General features: G+C 36.1%; 1 pseudogene; it reads right to left on the reverse strand.

Moving 5' to 3' along the window:
• Positions 1 to 16,385: 16,385 nt before the first annotated feature.
• Positions 16,386 to 21,573, reverse strand: LOC104095396 (26S proteasome non-ATPase regulatory subunit 8 homolog A-like; annotated as a pseudogene).
• Positions 21,574 to 22,918: the final 1,345 nt, after the last annotated feature.

Genomic DNA, 22,918 nt, shown 5'->3' on the forward strand with positions numbered 1-22,918 from the left:
GTCCCCGATTTTAAAACGGCGAAGATTGGTTCTTCGATTATAGTATCTTTCGATCCGCTGCTTTTTGGGCGGCCAATTGGACGAGAGCGGCTTCTCATTTTTCATTCAATAATTCGAGGCTAGTATTCATAGCCTCGTGATTTGACTCTTCTGTTGTATATCGAAACCTGGCACTGGGTTCCCCGACTTCGACTAGAATCAAGGCTTCGGGGCCATATACCAAGGAGAACGGGGTTTCCCCCGTACTGGATTTTGATGTTGTTCGATATGCCCAAAGAACTTCGGGTAGGATTTCTCTCCATTCTCCCTTAGCTTCGTTCAACCTTTTCTTTAAGTTTTGAATAATAGTCTTGTTCGTTGATTCGTCCTGTCCGTTCCGACTAGGATGATACGGTGTCGATAATATCCTTTTTATTTTGTGGTCTTCGAGGAATTTCGTCACTTTGCTGCTGATAAATTATTTTCCACTGTCACACACTATTTAGGAGGATATCCCAAATCGACATACGATATGATCCCAGATGAAGTCTATAACCTCTTTCTCTCTTACTTTCTCGAACGCATATGCTTCAACCCATTTAGAGAAATAGTCAGTCATAAATAAAATGAACTTAGCTTTACCTGCGGTCGATGGCAGAGGGCCGGCGATATCCATTCCCCATTTCATGAATGGCCATTAGGATAGGACTAAGTGAAGTAGCTCTCCGAGCTGATGGATCATCGGTGCAAACCTTTGAGATTTGTCACTTTTTCGAACAAACTCCTTTGCATCTTTGTCTATATTGATCCAATAATATTCTGCTCTGATTATTTTTCGGACTAATGAATCGGTACCGGAATGATTTCCATAAGTACCCTCGTGAATCTCACGTAGGATGTAGTCGGTGTCTCCTGGACCTAAGCATACTGCCAATGGTCCATCGAATATCCTTCGGTATAATGTTCCATTTGCAGTTAGTGTGAATCGAGCCACTTTGGTTCATAGGGCCCTCGAATTTTTAGGGTCCGAAGGGAGCTTTCCGTTCTCCAAGTATTCAATATACTTATTCCTCTAATCCCAGGTTAAGCTTGTAGAATTTATATCGGCATGACCTTCCTCGATCACGGATCTCGAGAGTTAAACGACAGTCCCCGAGTTGATCTCATCTTCCTCGACCGATGATCCCAAATTTGCAAGTGCATCAGCCTCACTGTTTTGTTCTCGAGGTACATGCTGCAAAGTCCATTCTTTGAAACGGTGCAAAGCTACCTGTAGTTTGTCCAAATATCTTTGCATTCTATCCTCTCGAACTTCGAAGGTTTTGTTTACTTGATTTACCACCAGTAAAGAGTCACACTTGGCTTCAATGACTTCTGCTCCCAAGCTTTTAGCTAGCTCGAGACCTGCAATCATGGCCTCATACTCGGCCTCGTTGTTAGTCAACCTAGTAATTTTGATAGATTGCCTAATAGTGCTACCCGTAGGCGGCTTTAAAACGATGCCTAGCCCGGACCTCTTCACGTTCGAAGCCCCGTCTGTGAAAAGGGTCCATACCCCCGATGATGTGCCCGATTTCAAGAGTTCCTTTTCAACTTCGGGTACGAGGGTTGGCGTGAAATTGGCCACGAAGTCTGCTAAAATTTGAGACTTGATGGTCGTCCGAGGTTGATATTCGATATCGTACCCACTGAGTTCGACGGCCCATTTGGCCAATCGGCCTGATAGTTTGGGCTTGTGCACAATATTACGAAGTGGGTAAGTGGTTAATACGCATATAGGTGACATTGAAAGTATGGTCTTAACTTTTTAGAGGCTCTTATCAGTGCAAGTACCAATTTCTCTAAGTGTGGATATCTAGTTTCTGCTTCCCCTAAGGTTCGACTTATATAGTAAACGGGAAATTGCGTACCTTGCTCTTCTCGAACTAGGACACCACTTACCGCGATCTCCGATACTACCAAGTACAAGCAAAGTTTCGCGTCTGCTTTTGGAGTGTGAAGCAGTGGTGGGCTCGATAAGTATCGCTTCAATTCCTATAACGCATGTTGGCATTCCGGGGTCCAGGCGAAATCGTTCTTCTTTTTGAGTAGACAGAAAAACCTGTGACTTTGATCTGACGACCTTGAAATGAATCAGCCTAAGGCAGCAATCCGTCCCGTTAGCCTCTGCACGACTTTTACACTATCCACGATGGCGATATGTTCGATGGCCTTGATTTTATCGGGGTTGATCTCGATTCCCCGATTCGATACCATGAAGCCAAGGAACTTGCCCGAACCGACCCCGAAAGCACATTTCTCAGGGTTGAGCTTCATGTTGTATTTCCTTAAAATATCGAATGTTTCTTGCAAATTAGCCAAATGGTCCTCTGCGTGCAGGGACTTAACTAGCATGTCATCAATATAAACTTCCATTGATTTACCTATTTGTTCCTCGAACATTTTATTTACTAGGCGTTGGTAAGTAGCTCCTGCATTTTTTAGCCCGAAGGGCATCACATTATAACAATATGTTCCATACTTGGTGACAAATGAAGTTTTTGCCCGCTCTTCCGGGTTCATTTGGATTTGATTATACCCGGAATAGGCATCGAGAAAAGTAAGGACCTCGTGGTCAGCCGTGGCATCGATCATGTGACCGATGTTAGGCAGTGAAAAAGAATCTTTGCGGCACACCTTGTTTAAATCCTTATAATCTACACACATTCTAAGTTTGTTCCCTTTTTTAGGGATTACAACTACATTGTCTAACCATTCGGGGTATTTCACCTCCTGAATGGACCCTATTTAAAGAAGTATAGTTACCTCGTCCTTTATGAATGCGTGCTTTACCTTGGACTGGGTCTTCTCTTTTGCTTCACCGGTTTGAACCTAGGGTCCAGGCTTAGCCGATGCGTCGTTATATCAGGTGGGATCCCTGTTATATCTAAATGGGACCAAGCAAAATAATCTATGTTAAAGATAAGAAATTGAATAAGCCTTTTCCTGAGTTCGGGGGTTAATCCAGTTCCCAGGTATACCTTTCGTTCGGTAAAATGCTCGATTAGTATGACTTGCTCAAGTTCTTCAATCATTAATTGGGTAGCGTCGGAATCATCGGGGACCACGAAGGATCGAGGGATCCTTTGATCATCATCTTCGTCAATCTTCTGATTTTCTAGTTGGGTTGAAGCTGACGTCTGTGATTTCTACTTGGCATCTCATTCCTCTTTTGAGTCCGGCCCCTTTGTTGACGAAAGTGAGGATATCAGAATTGCTTCTTCGATGGAAAACATTTCTATCACGGACGGTTATTCTCCGTACATTGTCCTGACTCCCTCCGATGTTAGGAATTTAAGAACCCGGTGGAGGGTCGAAGGTACAACTCTCATTTTGTGGATCCATGGTCTTCCAAAAAGGACGTTGCATCTCATGTCGCCTTCGATTACGTGGAATTTTGTTTCCTGGATGGTCCCGACCACGTTTATCTGTAGAATTATCTCACCTTTGGTGGTTTCACATATCATATTGAATCCATTTAGAACCAGGGTTGTGGATACGATCTGATCCTGTAGACCGAGCTGTTCTAATACCTTCGATCTAATAATGTTGGCCGAGCTACCTGGATCAATTAACACACGCTTAACTTTAGTTTATTCATAACTACGGATATTACCAGTGCATTATTGTGAGGTTGCATGACTCCTTCTGTATCTTCATCATTAAAGGACAAGGTTCCTATGGGTCCGTAATCCTGAGTTCGAGGTCGCTTTTCTCTCATAACCGATGTCTTAGTGCGTTTAAGAACCGGCCCCTGAGGGGTAACGACGCCACCGATGATCATGTGGATGATGTGTTGTGGTTCTTCTTATTCATTTTGTTTATCGAAATCCCTATTTTTGAAATGGTTTTTGGCCCTTTCGCTTAAAAATTCTCGAAGGTGCCCTTTATTGAATAAACGGGCTACCTCCTCTCTTAGTTGCCTGCAATCTTCCGTTCTGTGGCCATGAGTGCCATAATATTCACACATTTGATTGAGGTTCCTCTAGGCAGGATCTGTCTGCATGGGTCGAGGCTATTTAGTGTCTTTGATGCGTCCGATAGCCGACACAATGGCAGATGCATCGATGCTGAAGTTATACTCCGATAACAGTGGTGCTTCCTTAGGTCCGGTAGACCCGTCGAACCCATTTCTATTTATCAGCCCCCGAGACCCTTGACCTCGATCATTTTTTTTATTGCCTTGTCCGGGGTTACGTCTCAATTCATTGATCATGTGGTTTCCACTATATGATCGGTATCGGTCCCTGATCAGACCTTGTTCTCGATTGATATCCCTTCTAGCAACGGGTTTAGAACCCAACAGATCGTCTTCGACTCTAATTTTCGACTGGTACCGATTATGCACGTCATCCCAAGTAATAGCTGGGTACTCGATCAGGTTATGCTTCAATCGCCGTGAAGCTGTTGAACTTCGTTCGTTCAAACCTTGAGTGAAAGCCTGAATAACCCAATCGTCTGTGACTGGTGGCAGATCCATTCGTTCTATTTGAAAACGAGATATGAACTCCCTTAGCATCTCGTTATCCTTTTGTCTTACCTTGCACAGGTCCGACTTCCCGGTCTCGACCTTTATGGCCCCTGCGTGTGCTTTTATGAAGGAATCTGCAAGCATAGCAAAAGAATCGATAGAATTAGATGGTAAATTATGATACCATATCATTGCTCCCTTTGACAGGGTTTCACCGAATTTCTTCAATAATACGGATTTGATTGCATCGTCCTCTAGGTCGTTCCCTTTAATAGCACATGTGTAAGAGGTGACATATTCGTTGGGGTCGGTAGTTTCGTTATATTTAGGAATCTCGGGCATGCGGAATTTCTTTGTGATTGGTTTAGGAGCCGCGCTTGGGGGAAAAGGCTTTTGTACGAATTTTTTGGAATCTAAGCCCTTCAATATTGGTGGTGCCCCCAGCATCTGATCAACCCTGGAGTTATATGTTTCCACTTTTTTGTCGTTTGCCTCGATCCTCCTTACTCCTGATTTTATTCGTTTGGTCAATTATTCGAACATCTTAGCAATTTCGGGATTAGTCCCCGACTCTTACTCATTTGACCTTACTATAGCTGGTTCCGTTTTGTGGGCAATTTCTCGGGGTGGACTGGGCTCCGGCCTGCTCGGTATCTGGGTTTGACTCTGCAACTGAGCTATTGCTGCCTGTTGAGCTTGCAACATTTCAAAAATCATACGCAAGCTGACGCCGTTTTCCTCGACGTTATGAGTATCTCGAGTTGCAGATCGAGTGCTATCATGAATGCTATTTTCAGGTTCAGAATATAAATTTGCCTCAATGGCCACATGCGAATTAACATCTAATGGCACTTCGATTCGAGCTCCAACAGCGTCGACAAGCGGCCTTTCGATACTGGGCGTCAAGTTGTTGTTCTCACCTTGAATACCAGCTTCATTGTCGATACGTAAGGCCATTTAATTGATAGCTCGTCGTTGCTAATCCAAAATCAAAGACACTTTTGAAAATAAGCATAAAATGGCGTGTTTTGCGGATTCGTATCAAATAACTACTGTTATCCCTAGCCCCACGGTGGACGCCAAACTGTTTACCCAAAAAATGGATAGAGTTGAATTTGTACGTAGTTTTAAGGATATGTGGTATAAATTGATACAAATCGTAAGAATAAATAGAAATATCGAATATTTAGTATAAAGAATGAAAAATAAGTAAAATTGGAAAGATGATGATTTATGGATTAAGCAAGATGAATCAATCTATGAAGCTAAAAAGGACAACTCTTCAATATAGGAGTGTATGATATCTCCATTATAATGTATGCAAAACTTGTCTTTTACAGAAATATAGTCATCCCTTTTATAGAGGGGAATCCTACTTTAGATATAATTAAAAATACATAGTGGAGAACCCATGATAAATCAGTTTTTCCCTAATTCCCACCGAGATTCTCTTCCTTAGTGCGGCTGCAACAACTCTTGTCTATGAGCTCGATCTTGGCCAGACTCAGTATTGGTCGGTATTGGTCGGTTTTCAGTTTTAGACCTCGAAGCGGGTTTGAGGTCGATGCCGATTCGGGGTCCGGTAATGATTTGGGCTCGGTATTGGTTGGCCTCTGGCCTTTAAGCTCGATTTCATCACATCTTATCATAGTACGATTTGGATCCGAACTCGATAATGACTTCGAGCTCGATATTTGACCTGTCCCTAAAACTTGAAGCTCGTTTGTACCTTCTTCGGATCCCATCTCGATATCATGAAGACTTTCTTCGGTCCATTATGTTGTGATCTCGATCAGACGTACGAAGGCCGAAATCAATTTCGACCATATACAATGTTATCTTATTATTATTATTATTTTTAGGAGAAAGAAAATAACGAGAATCGAATTTAACCTACATTTTGAACATTATTGACTTTATTCTACATCATGAAAATTATTGAATTTACCCTTACATTATGAATCACATACCATTAAACTATATTGGTAAACTTTTATCCTAGTTCATTGTTTGTTATGTGTGATTTGATCAAAGGGCAATGATTAAACGAAATATGGAGCAAATTAGTTTAACAGTAAAAAATAATCTACTCAGTGTTTAATGTTTATACTAAACTAATAAATATATGATATGTATTTACATATAGATATCTATCCCTAAATCGTGGTTATTTAATAATATTTTTACTACATTAAATCAATTAATCATAATAAGTTTAAACTGGTATAGAATCATCAAATCTTTGAATGAGACTCTTCTTTCTTCTACTATCGGATTCGATGTTGTAGAAGAACTGCTTCCAAGATCGAGATATGGTATCGATCAAGTATTTATATTTATATGTTATATGCACGTTACATATTTTTTCATTCAATAATTACCCTTCTAGAATTTACTCCCTCCGTTTCAAATTAGATGAAGTGCTTTCCTTTTTAGTATGTTCCAAAATAAATGACACATTTTTAAATTTGGAAATAATTCAACTTTAAACTCTTCATTTTACTCATTTTACCCTTAATGGGAAGCTTTTATAATCACACAAATGTCATAGTCCCAAAAAGCTTTCACCCCTTAAGTTTTAAAGACCATAAGTTTTAAAAATCTTCTTTTTTTTCTAAAATTGTGTGTCGAATCAAACTAGCTAAACTAAATTGAAACGAACGGAGTAATTAATTTAATTACGAAAGTAGGTAAGTATTTACGGTGGTTCGATAATGCATAAATAGACATCTCGAAATGAGGCTTATTTATAGTGCGCATAAGGAACAAAACTTTCTTCTTGTTTCGTTTATGGTTTTGTACTCTCAGCCGATAACAAACGCACCAGCTAATAATAACAAAGATACAAACCTTAACGGATAATGAAAGGTACCACTCCCTCCCATTCTTTTTATTTGCCACTTTAGCCTAAACATTTGGCAGAATAGTTAAAGACCCCCTGAACCTGACGTTTTTTGGCGAGTGTATACCTTAATTATTCGAGGTGCTAAATACCTCTTCAACTTGATTTTTTGAAAGTTATTAACTCCTTAATGCGCTACATGGCAAAGAAAGTAACTTCAAATGAGTTTGGGCATGTGAAAGTGCCATTTAATTGCCACATCAGTCTTTAATTACCATTTTTGTTAACTGTTATTCTATCTCAAACTAAAAATGATGAAATAACTTTTTTTTTAAAAATTTCACTCCCTATATCACCATCATCATTCCTAGTTACATTCATCTTCCTTATTCTCATCATATTCTCATATTCATTTTGTGATATAACATCTTCTTCTTGCTTTAGCAAAATAACAAATTTCTCCCTAAACTTACAGTATAAATTATGCTTAATAGGCCTTGTAAATACCTCAAAAACTAGGTGTACTTTCGGAGAACATTACCCGCGGTAATGGTGTTAATCCCCGCATGTGGGACACATTTGGACAGTGATTGGGACCCATTTGGGTTGGGTTTGCCGGTTTCTTCTACCGGAGTTATACTTAAAACTGATTTGAGTTAGATTCTTCTATTGGAGTCTTCGCCGGATTATTCTGCCGGAGTTATATTTAAAACTTATTTGAGTTAGATTCGAGTTTTCGCTAATTCTTCCACTAGAGTTGTAGTTGTATTTAAAACTGATTTGAGTTCAATTGAAAAGACCCATTTGATTCTTCCACCGGATTCTTCGTCGGATTTAAGTTATATTGCCGCTGAAATGGCGTAAAAGCCCTGATCTTTTATTAGAGTTTTAAATTTTTAATTAAATAAAAAATAATTTATTTTGCCACTGTATACAGCTACGTCAGATGAAAATTTCATATGGACACAATGCTAAGGTCCAAAAAGTTAAGGAGTCAATAACTTTCAAAAAACAAAGTTGAAGGGGATATTTAGGACCTCGAATAGTTAAGGTGTACACTCGCCAAAAAACGTCAAGTTCAAGGGAGGTCTTTAACCATTCAACCTAAAAAATTTGATAAAATAATAAAGGTTTTAGAATATAAAAAACCAAATCTAAAGCTGCTATAAAGTTGAGGCTATTGTAGCCTAAAGAGTTGTTTTGTGGCGATCAAGATCGCCACTCAACGTAAAGAATGTCGCCACCAAGGTCGGCATGGTTGGTCGCCCTTTCTAGTGGCGACGTACTGTTGCTGAAACGTCATAGTTCCAGTGGCGACCTACCATCGGACTTTTAGTGACGCCCTTTTTACCTTTACTGGCGACGTTTGTCGCCACAAAATAGTTTATCATTTTAAAAGTTATTCCCTTGGCCAAATAGTCTTAACTTTATGCCGACTTTAGTCGCATAAGTGCTGATATTTTGTAGCAACAATAATAGCTATAAAAGTCAAATAGGTCTCTATTAAAGTAATTATTCCTTGGCGATTTACGTAGAATTTATATTTTATAGTCGAAAATGTCGCCATTAAAAGTTAGCATTGCCAATGAATAATTACTTTAATGGTGACGTTTTAGATTTTTGTAGTGACTATAGAACTACAAAATATCAGCACTTGTGTGATTAAAGCCGACATAAAGTTAAGACTATTGTGGACGAGAGAATTGCTTATGAAAGGACAAATTATTTTTGTGGCAAACTTTGTCGCATCTGAAAGTCGAAATATCGTCACTAAAGGTCGGCACAACAGGTCACCACATCACGTCGCCACTAGTAAAGACGATTTATCATGCAGACCTTAGTGGCAACGGTTTTACTGTGAGTGGCGACTTTTGTCGCCACAAAAACTATTTCTCATTTTAAAAGCAATTCCCTTGGCCACAATAGCCTTAGAAGTCCAAGCCCATGCAAAAATGACCTCATTGTCATGTGAGCCCTTTCCTTACTCCTCAATATAGTCGTAGGTTCTATACATTAAGATTTGCAACACCTATTTAGGAGCTGGGGAATCGGCTTGCAAGGAAAATCTTGATTGAAAGTCCATATCTTTCTATTTTCCTCTATCACCGGCTAGAAAAGAATGTATGCTTCAAACTTTAATGTCTCACTGGTTTAGATACGACGAGATAATCATCAAAGTTCTAGAATCTCAACAGGAATACCTCACTGCACTGGTACCGGTTATGAGCCACATTCAGCGAAGAGTTTCTGGTCTTTGTCCCCTTAATAAAATATAAATTGCAAAAAAAATGAAAAAGAAAAAAAACTTGAATTCTATAGGTTTAGCTAAGACGATTTCGGAAATTAAGAAATTCTTCAATTTCTTCCGGAAACAAATGATTAATCATCTGCTTCTCAACTTTATGCCAACTTTAGTCGCATAAGTGCTGACATTTTGTAGCAATTATGGTCGCTATAAAAGTCGAATAGGTCGCCATTACTGTAACTATTCGTTGACAATATACCTAAAAGCTATTTCTATTCAATATTCTTTAATTTTGTCGCGTAATTATTTATGTTTTGTAGCAACTTTAGCTGCCAATAAATAATTTACACAATTTTGCTAAAAGAAAAGTTTGAACAAAGATAAATGATCAGACTTGTAATCTAAAGGTATTCTATGGGAGTTTAATTTGGCTTAAATTTTGATGCTACGATTCAGACATAACTCAAACTAGGTGTAAGGCTAATAGAATTACCGAAAATATGCACCGTCATCAATTGAAAAATAATTTATAATTATTTATATTGTTGTCAATGAATTCTGTTATAAAATGTCACTAGACAAAATTTCTCGGAGATGGTAGATTTTGCAAGAACTAATTTTTTCGTGTCCACAAAGAGTTGATGGTTCATGAAATCATGTGTGAATAGACTGGTCTTTGGCAGCTAAAATCTTTTATATTTAATTTCTCTGAGGAAAGGTTCAAATTTATTTTATGTATGTCGTATTCGAAGTTGAGCAATATTGCTTTTCGTTAGACTTTTGATCTAATTTTATTCAATTTATTATGAAAAATCATATTTTTATCGTCGACTCTTAATGAAACTTCAACTCGAACGTACTTTTGAACAATAGTTAAAAAGTTGATGGGTAAATTTGATATTTTTTCATGAAGAGTTGCACGTGGACTCCAGCCAATTAACATTAGAGCTCCATTAATGATAAGAACAAATATAAAGCAATTTATTAACGATAAGAATATAAATGAACAAATTTGGACCTTTTGTGATTTCTCTATCGTAAAGTATTGGAATTTAGAAGAAAAAAAGGTGGCGAAAAAAGCAAAAACACAAAATGGAATCTGTCGTAGTACACTTTATTCATATTATATTAAGAAAAATAAATGTATTTAAATTCATTAAAACAAAAAGTGAACCTACTTTTGTTGTCTTGATTCTTGAATACTTCAAATTGTGGTCTATGGTCTATGGATGGTGATTAACATCTGCATCTTTTGTCACTAAGATGACGATATTACCCTCTAATTAACTCCACTTAATCACAATAAAAGTACAACTATGGCTGATTTATTTGTTCAAACATTCAACATGATTATGATGGTTTATTTATATTGTTTACCCGATAAGCGGATAGAGTTAAATTTGTACGTAGTTCTAAGGATATGTGGTATAGCTTAATACAAATCGTAAGGATAAATAAAAATATCAAATATGGATTGCAAAGAGTACAAAGTAAACACGGTTGTAACGAAGATGATTTTTAGGACTGAACATGTTGAACCAATTTATGAAGCTTAGAAGAACAACTCTTCTGTATAGGAGAATATGGTGATTGAATTACAATGTAAACAAAAAACTTGCCCCTTACAGAAATAATAACCATTCCCTTTATAGTAGAGGGATCTTACTTTAGATATAAAAAATACATAGTGGGAAACCCATGATAAATCAGTTTTTCCATAATTCCTATCAGGATTGTCTCCTCTAATGGGATTGCAACGGCTCTTGTCTGTGAGCTCGATATTGACTCGAGTTTTCGGTCTCGACTCGAGCTCTCGATCTTGACTTGAGCTCGATTCTGACTCGGATCCTTGCATTGATTCGGGGTCAGTGTTGGTCGGTCTCTAAATCATAAGCTCGATAACTTTACTTTGCATCATAGTTCGATTTGGATTCGATCTTGATAATGATATCGAGCTCGACATTGATTGGTCCCTCGGGCTCGAAGGTTGTTTGTACCATATTCGGAACCCATTTTGAAGTCTTACTCCGATCTGTTACGTTTTGACCTCGATCGATCGTATAAAGGCCGAAATCTATTTCGACCGTATATATATATATATATATATAACCTCAATCATTAGGAGCAAATATTTAAAATTTCATTTCGAGAAGTTGAATTTGTGGTGAAAGACTTAACACTTTACCACTCAATACGGTGATAGATGATATTTTTCACCTTTAATCAGCAGTCTCGGGTTCGAATCCTTAAAATAAAAAAATAAAATTTTTTTCTTTTTTTAATGATTCTTACGCTACGCTAATCTAGATTGATTAAGTTAGTGAGTTGCATATATTAAATGGTTATAAAAGAAATAAACTTGACGGTTTAAGTTGTCCACCCGCTAAAATTTTGTTCTTAAAAATATGGATGAGTAAGTTTGTCAAATTAGCATGCTTCAAGTTGCCTATGATTGCAAGGCAAATTATAATTATTTAGTAATTAACTATTGGAGTTTGGAGTTTAGACTTCTAAAATGTCTTAATCAATGAAAAAGTGTTTTCTTCTACTCCATTTTAGTTAAATACTAATATATTGAAACTTTGTTAGATCAAAAAGGACCCCATAGAAAACGATAGAATAGAGAGCCTTTTGCGTCATGTTAGACTTTATAATTAAGTAGTATTAATTAATCCAAAAATATTTTGAAGAAGAAATTAAAAATCATTTACTTTTAATTTAAATACACTTGAAAATTTTATTTCTTTAAACCATATTATTACTTGACCGTAAATAAGGTCCCCCCCCCCCCCCCCCCAAAAAAAAAAAAACTCCATAAATATTGTCCTAAAATATTAAATGTCTATGCATTAACGATGTAAAAAAATATCTAAATAATCAAGTCACTAATAAAATAATAACGGATAAACTTCTCTAATAAGTATAACTGATAACATGATAAAAATGATAACTAACATTTTACTATCAATCTTAAGCTCACTTATAGTGTTAATGATCTTTACACTATCAATATATATAACTTAAATTCATACTAATTAATACATAAGCTACTAATAAATAAAATTACTTATTGTGTAAAAGTTAATAAATATTTAACCATTTGCAAATAAAATATTACATTTAAGAGTTGGATTACTCATAAATCTGTCACAACTGGTTCGATCATCATCAAATATGTTCCCTTTTTGTTTGGCATTTAATTGCTTGAACTAAGGCCCTTGCCAACTAATCTCTGTCTTAGTTACCTGTTATTGGCACCATTATCTTCCTAACCATTAGATTATTAGTACTAATTATCTCTCTATCTAAAGAGAAAAAGAAAAAGAAAAGCAAATACATCTTTAATTTCCAAGAAGTCTATATATTATATATATAGTATTCTTCGATCCACGACATCACCATTTAAAGAGTCAAAACACTTTTTTTTTCTACAATTCTAAAATCAAGTAAAAAAAACATCGCAAGTTATTGTACATTTTATATTGTTTCTAATATATAAGTTTTGTGTAAAAAAAAAAAAGGATAGGAGGTGGACGAGTGGCGGAGCGTTCGTTATAATTACGAGTTTGGCAAAACCTAGTAATTTTGGATCAAAATCGCCACAAAAAATAAAAAAAGTCGTCACTAAAAGAAAAAAGTCGCCATTAGAAGTCGGCTTAGTAGGTCGCTACTAGAAGGAGCGACTACCATGGCGACTTTTAGGGGTGACCTTTTTTTTTTAGTGGAGACTTTTTTCTTTTTTTAATTTCTAGTGGTGACTTTTATCGCCACAAAAATAATTTATCCTCTTAAAAGAAACTCCCTTGGCCACAATAGCATTCATTTTATGCCGAATTTAGTCGTATAAGTGCTGATATTTTGTAGCAATTATAGTCCTCGCAGAAGTCGAATAAGTCGCCATTAAAGTAGTTATTCTTTTAGAAACCACATGAAAATATTTTTAAAATGTTTGGATTGTAGTAAAAAATTATTTGACTCCACAGGAATATTTAGGATCAATATTTATAGTAAAATCAAACAGGTTCTTATAAGGATTTTAGCATAAACGTTTTACGGGTAAATTTCACAAATGATCATATAACTATGACTTTTTTTCACTAAAGTCATATAACTTTGTTTTCTCACACAAAAATCATATAACTATGACTTTTTTTCACCAAAGTCATATAACTATATTTTTTCACACAAAAATCATAAAACTTTTACTAACTCACACAAAAATCATAGTGATTGGAAAATATAATTTTTCAGTAGTATTTTCTTATTTTGTGTTTTTTTTTATTTTCTTATTTTCAGTCTAATAAATAATAATCCAATTAAAATAGGGATGAGCCAACCTGACCTGGCTCACACGGCCCAATACTCATATATAAAATAATACTAAAAGCGAATAGTTAATCCTTCAAAACATGATACTTCTATCTTTTATTTTTCTTTTCAAGATTTTTATTCAAATCGATAACATTTTTATTTCAAGTGCTCTCTAATTATACCTTTTATTTCTTTATTTTTTTTGTCAGAATCTCATGCATTTCAAACTAAGCTTCTTATGGGGGAAAAATTCACTTTTAGTATTATTTTAACTTATGTATATGAGTATTGGGTCAGGCTGGGTTGGATCATTCCTATTTTAAGGGAAAATATAAAATTAATCGGTTGGCCGAAATTACATTTGCTAGCCTATATATATATATATATATATATATATATATATATATATATATATATAAAATATTTTATCGACTATTATTTTTGGGAACGACTAAAAATATACTCATATTTCTCCTATTTTAATTGGATAATTATTTAGAAGATTGAAAATAAAAAATAAAAAAACGTAAAATAAGAAAATACTACCGAAAAATTTATTTTTCGACCACTATGATTTTTTGTGTTAGTTAGTGAAAGTTTTATGATTTTTGTGTGAGAAAACAAAGTTATATGACTTTGATGAAAAAAAGTCTTAGTTATATTATTTTTGTGTGAAAAAATAAAGTTATATGACTTTAGTGAAAAAAAATTATAGTTATATTAGCATTTGTGAAATTTATCCAACGTTTTACATGGCATCAAATCTTAAGACTTTTTAATGTCAAACAAATATTCAGGACCACTTTAAGGAGATGAGGAATCTCTTACCATAAAAGAATAAATGATGGTGGTCAATTTGGCAACTATCAACTTTGAGCAACTAAAGCACAAAAAATCTCCTATCTTCTCTTTGAAGAAAGAAAATTATTAAATATTAAATAAAGAATATTTGTTTTCTCCTCCCTCCCATTTTATAGGTCTTGTAGATATATCACTATTGAGGTATAAATATGAATTGCTTTATATTTAAAAGCCATTTATCCTCTTAAATGGATCTCTTCGTAATATGCATATCATAAGGGATTCGAACAACTGTCTCAAATGCAGTAATAAAAAATATCGCTTGTTGAACCTCAATTTTCACATAGTTATTAGCTAAATGGCAATTGACATTCACAATACGTGAAGGACCGGTTCCATGGGCGGATTTTAACAAATCTTCCACTAGATGACTACTACAACTACATTATAATCGAGGCGCCTCAGTCTGAACATGCCAGATTAATTGGTTGACAAACTCGCTTAGTATTCATGTTCGTCTTCTTTCTTCCTTTCCTTCCACACACTAATTTGAACATTAAAACGAAATTTCAAAAGATGATCTCACTGTCTCTAGATGATGATGATGTAGTGAGGATTTTAATATTTAGTGTAATTAAAGTTGATGCATTTATATTTCTTTTTTCTACGTAAGCGATTGATGAGATCACTGTAATCTTCAATTTTAAAAACAAGATCCATCTACTATATAAAATACATGTAAAAATAAGCCAGTCGGTGTTTGATTATGTATACTCTAAGGAGTTTAATTAGTGCTTCACCACATCAGTAGAACACTATGAAGAAAAAGAAAATAGTCTTTTTAGCAATACTCCCTCACACTTTATGTAATACGATTTGGAGTACGAAGGTCAAATTATTTATTTTTTGGTGTGAATTAGAACACAAAATCACTAAATTTTTTAAAATAATATTTATATATTTAGAAACTATATAAAAAGTATTATAATTTATAATTAATAATTCAAAATATATGAAAATTTGCGATAAAAAAAACTCTTTTGTACTCTCCAAATTTGAGATGTGTTTGCATTATCCATTTAACACAAATCTTAGCAACTACTAATATAAATACTAATGACTCCACTTTTTCCAGTATATAAATCACACTTTTTTCATTAAAAAAAACGAGAATTAACAAAAGAAAACCATAATGTTGCAGTTGTGGTTGTTATGGACCACCAACAAGTGTTTTTTTAGACTATGCATAGAGAGTGGTCAAACTGTTGCAAAAATGAGAGGGAGCAGTACAACATACCGAAAGTATTTTGAAGTTGAAGTTAAAAAAATATATAAAAATTCACATTTGGATAAAATATCGAGTATTGCTAGATACTGGTACGATCATCAGTATCAGAACTAAATTCTTGGGGAAAAAAAGGACTTTTCTTATCCCGATTACTAGATTTCTCGTTTGTTAATTTTCTGTTTTTATAGGAGGGAGATAAGGATTTCTACTGACGACAAAATTGAAATACTTGTTTGATGAGTATCAAGGAAATAATCAACAACAACGACCCAGTGAAATCTCACTAGTGGAATCTGGGGAGGGTAGTGTGTACGCAGACCTTACCCCTACCCCGAGGGAGTAGAGAGGCTGTTTCCGAAAGACCCTCGGTTCAAGAAGACAAAAAGAGATAATATCAGTACCACCAATAGAAACCATAGGAAAAATAACATCATGGAAATGAGAAAGTAGATACAAAGCAAACGCGATAGACAATACATAGACCCGGCACTATGGAAAACAAAGGAGGTATCAAGGAAATAATGTTTTTCATATATAAATCTTTAACACCTTTTCCCAAGTGAATTTCAGGTCCAAGTGCAACTTAAAGAGGCAGAAGTTGATTTTTGCTGCAGGGATGGTATCTCCTTGCAAGATACAAAATCTTTTACTTTCTGGAAAATAACAACCCCGTTTTCTATCTTCCACTCGGGATGCTCCTGCAACAACACCATCGGTCAGATGGTTTTACAAATAAGCATAGAAAACTAATCAAGAAACAAAACATTCAGCAGTAAAAGGGCAGGATTCCAAGGCAAATACAAGAGATATAGAGTTTCACTGCTTCAGCTTTGCTGATTGAGTAGCTAGGATAACGGATAAGCCCAAGGATCGGTGTATAATCAATGGTTTTACAGCAGGAGTTGGTCAACAAACAAGCAGCAGGATGCGCAAATCGCAGTTTCTGTTTGGTAGAGATACCCTCATATTCTGTAATGTTGAGCAAGAGAATTGGGAAATATAAGTAATACTGAGCTGTTGTTTCAAGAAATTTCTGAGTTAGATTAGAAAATGTGACTTGATTCCAGTAGTAATGGAAGATACATAGTTCATATTTTCCATTGCACAAGTACTTACTGAGTTGCCTACGACATACATGATGTACCACAGTGGACAAGATATAAGGATGTCATCAGTAGATATCCGGAAATTCAGAAAATTGGAACTTAGTTAGTAGGATTGCAGAAGCAATACATTTCAAAACGGCTTAACATAATACTATTTAAAATTACTTTATCTAATCTCCCTACCCACTTTATGTCCTTGCTGCAAGTACCACCGTCCACTACTGAGAAGTGAGAAGTGAGAACAAGATGCTACAAAAGGAACTTTGAGAAAATTTCTCTGTTCTACAAAAGGAACTTGTTACAGGAGGCTAAGCACGTTGAGAAAATTTCTCTGTTCTACAAAAGGAACTTGTTATAGGAGGCTAAGCACGTTGAGAAAATTTCTATTAGGCAAATTGGGAAACTGTGACTCCTCCTATTTACATAGGGGGACTTGGAATAAAGGACGTATGGACATTCAATAGGAAGATTAGCAAAGGGGATAGGTCCATGGTGCATATGTGGAGAAAATGAATTCTTGGGAGCTATTAACGTGGATCTATTTTAAGAGCAAATTTTTTAAAAAGAGATATTCAACTAACTAGCTGGTGCTACAGATGAGATGGTGTGGAACATCTTTTGTTGCATTATCAAGTTGATTCAAAAATCCCAAGTAAGATGCTTAACCTTTAGAGGAATGAGGTGAGTCATACCAAGAAATAAGACCTTCATTCTAGAGCAGTAAAGGAGACAGAAGTAAATAGAAATACAAGGCTTGGGAATTGATCCCATGTGCAATGATGGCAAAATAGAAGAGCCTTTGAAAGAATTGAGTAGTCTATATCCGGAAATGAGAAAATCATAATGTTTATTTTTCTTCTGGAGCAGCCAAAGCCTTCCAACTAGTGTAAATGTTTGTATGCTGTCTTTTCTTGAGAGCAACACCTTTGTGTAGCTCCCTTTAGCCACTTGCCAGGTTCTCTCTTTTTTGTGCAAATAAACTTCAGTTATTCAAAAAAACAAAAACCATCACACACGCGCACACACAGAGAGAGAGAGAGAGAGAGAGGAGGGTGAGGTGTAAATTACCTCCCTAACGTATTCAAGAAGTTCTTGGTCCGAGGAGAACAGTAAAATTTGTCGGGCATCACTAATTGCAAGACGATCATAAGCCTTCTCACTGCATCCAGAAATCTCATCCCTACCAATGACAGAAAATTTGCACCATTTCAATCTAAAGGAAAACATGTAACATGTCACTGCAATTGCACACCAAATGAAGATAATTGGCCACCATCAAATCAGTAAAACAGGTTAATAAGGATTCAGATTAATGGTTCTATTTCTGAACAACAGCATCTAGTTAGCTATCTGCACCTCGATTAATCCAGCAGTTATTTGCTACTACCAGGTAACTCTACTCACAAACAAGGCTTAGGCAGATGGTAAGAATTTATCTAATGTGGCTAATGGTATTTTAATGAAAGACAGTTGAAAGTTCAGACGCAAAGTTCTTATACAGACGTTTTTGCTCAAGCATGTAACATGTAAGCATAAGTAGAATCCATTACCCAACATGTGGCGCTCTGCGAATAGCTCTATTAAAGTGCTGCCAGTAATTTCCAATGTTGGGTTAAACCAATAACTTTACCTCACAGTTTTCGCTAGCAGGTGCATGAAGTAAGCATATGTTGCATCAGGCACAGTCTGCCTTGCACTTAACACGCGGTGGCAAGCTCCTTCCATGAAGGATTGCTCCAGTTCAACAGCATGCTTAATACAAGGATTGTCCAAAGCACTTGGAGAAAGCAACTCTAGTTCGGTGTGAAATTCAGCAATCCTGTTCTCTACGAGGAGTCTCAGAAGGTTGAGACCTAAGATGGAATATACCTGTGGGGAGGCGGAAGGTGGTCACGGCTCCATCACAAGAAATAGACGGGCATAAGCACCACTGTTCAAGGTCAAAGATAATGCAGCTATCAAACAGAATTAATCAACATGGAGATCTGACAATAACTACTAAACTCACTAATTCCCTATCTTAATGATGCTATAAAGGATAAAATTAGTTGGAAATTGGGATTTGAAGCTTCGGGAAAAGCAAACCCATAGTCGAGTAACAATCAAGTTGCAATTCAAATTTTATCGGATCTCTTATCCTGCCACCTCATCTGAGGTAGGTACACTTATGAACAGTGGACTTCTTTTGCCCTTTGTTGAATAAGGTGTAGAACCATTAAGTGACATACAGAAGAAAAGCATGACGAGATATTTACCGTGCATCTGTGTAATAAAGTTTGAGCTAAACAAAGTCCCTTTCAAAAGCATCCTGGTCCTCCATCTTCACAGCTAAAATAACTGCATGCTCATATATATCTCCTGTGTGAATTTTTTAAAGCAGTAAGTATAAGTATAGACAACAGGAAAAGATCATACACTTCAATCAAGCTCCGAAACTTGTTAGCTATTTCTATCCATCATGTCAAATTTGAAAGTTAGCAAGCCCATCAGATAAGCAAAACCTATGAGTATAACAAGCTAAAATCTTAGAGAAACAAACTTTTACTCCAGCTAGAACACTATCTGTTACATGTTCTCCAACGATAAAACTATTCCAAATTTGGGTAATGATCTTGGTGAAACTTGGATAGAGAATATCAAAAGACGACTTCCATTTTCCAAAATATAGCAAACTAAAACTATATGCCACATCCAACTTTTCTGGTGTTCCAAACACAATCGTGAATGGTGCATTCCGTGAAAGAAACTAGTACTACGAACATTTCATCTCAAAATTCATATTCTTAACAGCCATAGTTTACACAACTAACAACCAATCAATGCAATAAGATAAATAAGTGGAAAACATTACTTGCAATTCTCAACTCATGGATAGCATTAGGTGTTCCTTGAAATAGGGGAGGCAAGCTCTCAAATTCGGTCAACCGAACCTACAACATCAGGGAAAAAAAAAAAAAAAAAAAGGCACCTGACACCAAGTTCTTGCTACCTTATCCCCTTCTTGGCATATTCTCATGCAAGTTTCTAAATGGTTGTTTAAGCTAATTGACTCATATCACAAGCTATATAGCATTAATACAGTTGTTATATTTCACAGACAAATGCTTCATGTCGTGTAGCAAGATTCCATGTGTATCACTTCTTCTTCATTTTCTTTTCCTTTTTTTTGATGAGTAAATGTGTATTACTTTTTTTAAATAAAAATTGGTAGTTTACCAACATGGCGGATACAAGAGGGGCACCCGAGTATATGCCTAAAAATGCTGGTTTTTTCAGGAATTCAGGTCAAGCTTTGATCACAAAATTATGAAAACAATGATTCATTCATTCTCCCTCTGTTTCAATTTATGTGTCTTACTTTGTTGTGTAGTCTGTTTAAAAAAGAATGTCACCTTCTATATTGGGCCAAAGCTACTGGCCACATCTTAAAGCCTACATCCACCACTGGATACAGATAATAACATGGCTGATCCCAACTAAATTTGAGATTAAGCAATAGTTAATTGATTTAATTTCAAACTCGTAATATGTCATGGCACTCATAATTTTTTTTAAAAAGTGAAATTTTTACGGACTAGTAACAGTAATTCAAACTCTTCAAGGCTAATACAAGTAAATTGCACAAAAAAAGGCCTAGGGTTCTGAATAGGTTTTGAGCATTAGCAATGGAAGGGAATTGAAGCGATTAATTACCTTGAGCTGAGAGAGCAAGTATCGAAATCGTTACGCGAAAAAGCTGCTTTGAATCATTCGAATATTTGTGAAATCTCTTTAAGCTTTGGATCCATGTCGCTCCCTTGATCCTTATGCGTAGCTTCTTCTCAAAAGGTTTGGTCGCGAAAAATAATTACATTTGACACCAAAATATACAAAAAATATATACTATTATATGAATTATATTCTACTATCTAATAAAGCCGCATAAGCACACAGCAAGTCAACATGCCTGCCTGTATGCTTGAGGGTACAATCGTCTTTTCAGTTTCATTTTGTGTCTTCCTTTAACAATAACATGTCAAGGCCACCGCTGGACTCAACACTATCATCAACTTTACCAAATTGCTCTGTCTGCTGCTCGTCATGTTTTCGCTTTGGGTAAACGGTGGGCAAACAAAAGATTTCACGATTTCTCTTGTACAATTTTCATTCGGCTTACACTTTCTTTCGCCTCTCTGTTTATACTTTCGCTCTTCGTTTTTCTTGTTGTTGCCATATTTCCAGCTGACCACTTTTGGGTGAGTGTGAGTTCAGTTTATATTGTGTTATTTTCATTTTTCCCTTCTGTTTAAAACCACTCCGTCCCGAAGGGATCTGCGATAGTAAATTTTTTATTTATTTTGCGGATTTACGGATCGGGATGCAGAGTAATGATGGGGATAAGCAAGTGATTAAGCACGAATAATATTATTTATTTTGCGGATTTAAGATACAGAGGTAATGATGGGGATACGTAAGTGATTAAGCACGAATAATACTTCTCTAAGTAGTCGGTGAAACTGTTTGCTAACTCTAAAGTTATTTTGGATAATAACATTATTTTTATTTGGCAATTAGTGTTGAATTGAACAAGCGAGAGATGGAGTATTCCAACCAAATACTGGGTAGGGAAAAATAGGATAACCAAGGATTCTTGGCCGGGACAATTGTTTTGGGTACAACTGATGTTTGGCATATTTCGATATGTGTTGATGTTACTTTACCCATGTTTTAATCGCTTCTTGATGTTATTTGATCTTTAAAATGCCCAACATGGTTTAATTATTGGTTTTATGACTAATTGAGTTGTGTGTGGTGAATTAGGGTGTTTGGAGTGCAAAAATATGAAGAAAAGGTGTTCTAGGTAGAGGAAGAGAGATTGGATGCGACGCATCCAATCTAGAAAAAGATCAGATTTCGCGCACCCTTAGCAGTGAAGTCAGTCCATAGCATCCGCCATAGCATCCGCACCTGGGCAAAGCTGAGATGGAGGAACTAGGGGTGGATGCGTCGCATCCACGACGCATCCACCCTCGCATGCAAAGCTGAGAAATAGAGGACAAGGTGGATGCGTCGCATCCACCTTCGCAGGCAAAACTGAAATGGAGGACGAGGTGGATGCATCGCATCCACCTTAGCATCAATCCCTGAAGCCGATTTGGACTAGGAATAGGAGAGCTTTGGCCCACGACTTTTGTACGCAATATATAAGCCAAAAACGCCTCCTTTAGGTTATCTAACATATTAGAGAAGGGGAAAAAGCTACAACAAAGTTCTAAAACTACGGAATTCGTCTTGAGTTCCTATTCTCTCTTTCTTTTATTGATTCTTGTGCACTCCTGTGAATTTTTGATGATTGCCTGAATATGAGTGGCTAAGAACCCTATTGTTCTAGGGTCATGGGTATACATGAATGTTGATGTTTGAAGTTTAATTTGACGAAGTTGATTTTATCATATTGGGTTGTTTATTTAATTCTATTTTTAATTATTTTGCTGAGTAGCTAACAGTGAAATATTATCTACGAATCTAGAGTTGAACTCGAAAGTGGGAACTCTAGATTGCATATAGAATTAAATAGAGCAAGTTCTTAAACCCGGGCATAGGGGAAAGGATTCGCAATTGGGATAGACATATACCTAATTGCCTTGCTCGGTTGCAGTACAGGAATTGTAAATGCGTTCTTGTTAAGTTTAATTCCATAGACATATAGGTATTAAGTTAGCTTGAATAGGCGAGTAAGGGCTCGACAGACTCTTATGAGTAAGATCAACCCTGTGAACCAACAATCCAGATAAAGCAATTAGTTATTTTAAGCTAACGATGCAACATGATTGTTAAATAACCCGTGACCCTGGAA

The sequence above is a fragment of the Nicotiana tomentosiformis genome, chromosome 12, assembly GCF_000390325.3.
Source record: "Nicotiana tomentosiformis chromosome 12, ASM39032v3, whole genome shotgun sequence".
In the NCBI taxonomy this organism is placed as follows: Eukaryota; Viridiplantae; Streptophyta; class Magnoliopsida; order Solanales; family Solanaceae; genus Nicotiana; species Nicotiana tomentosiformis.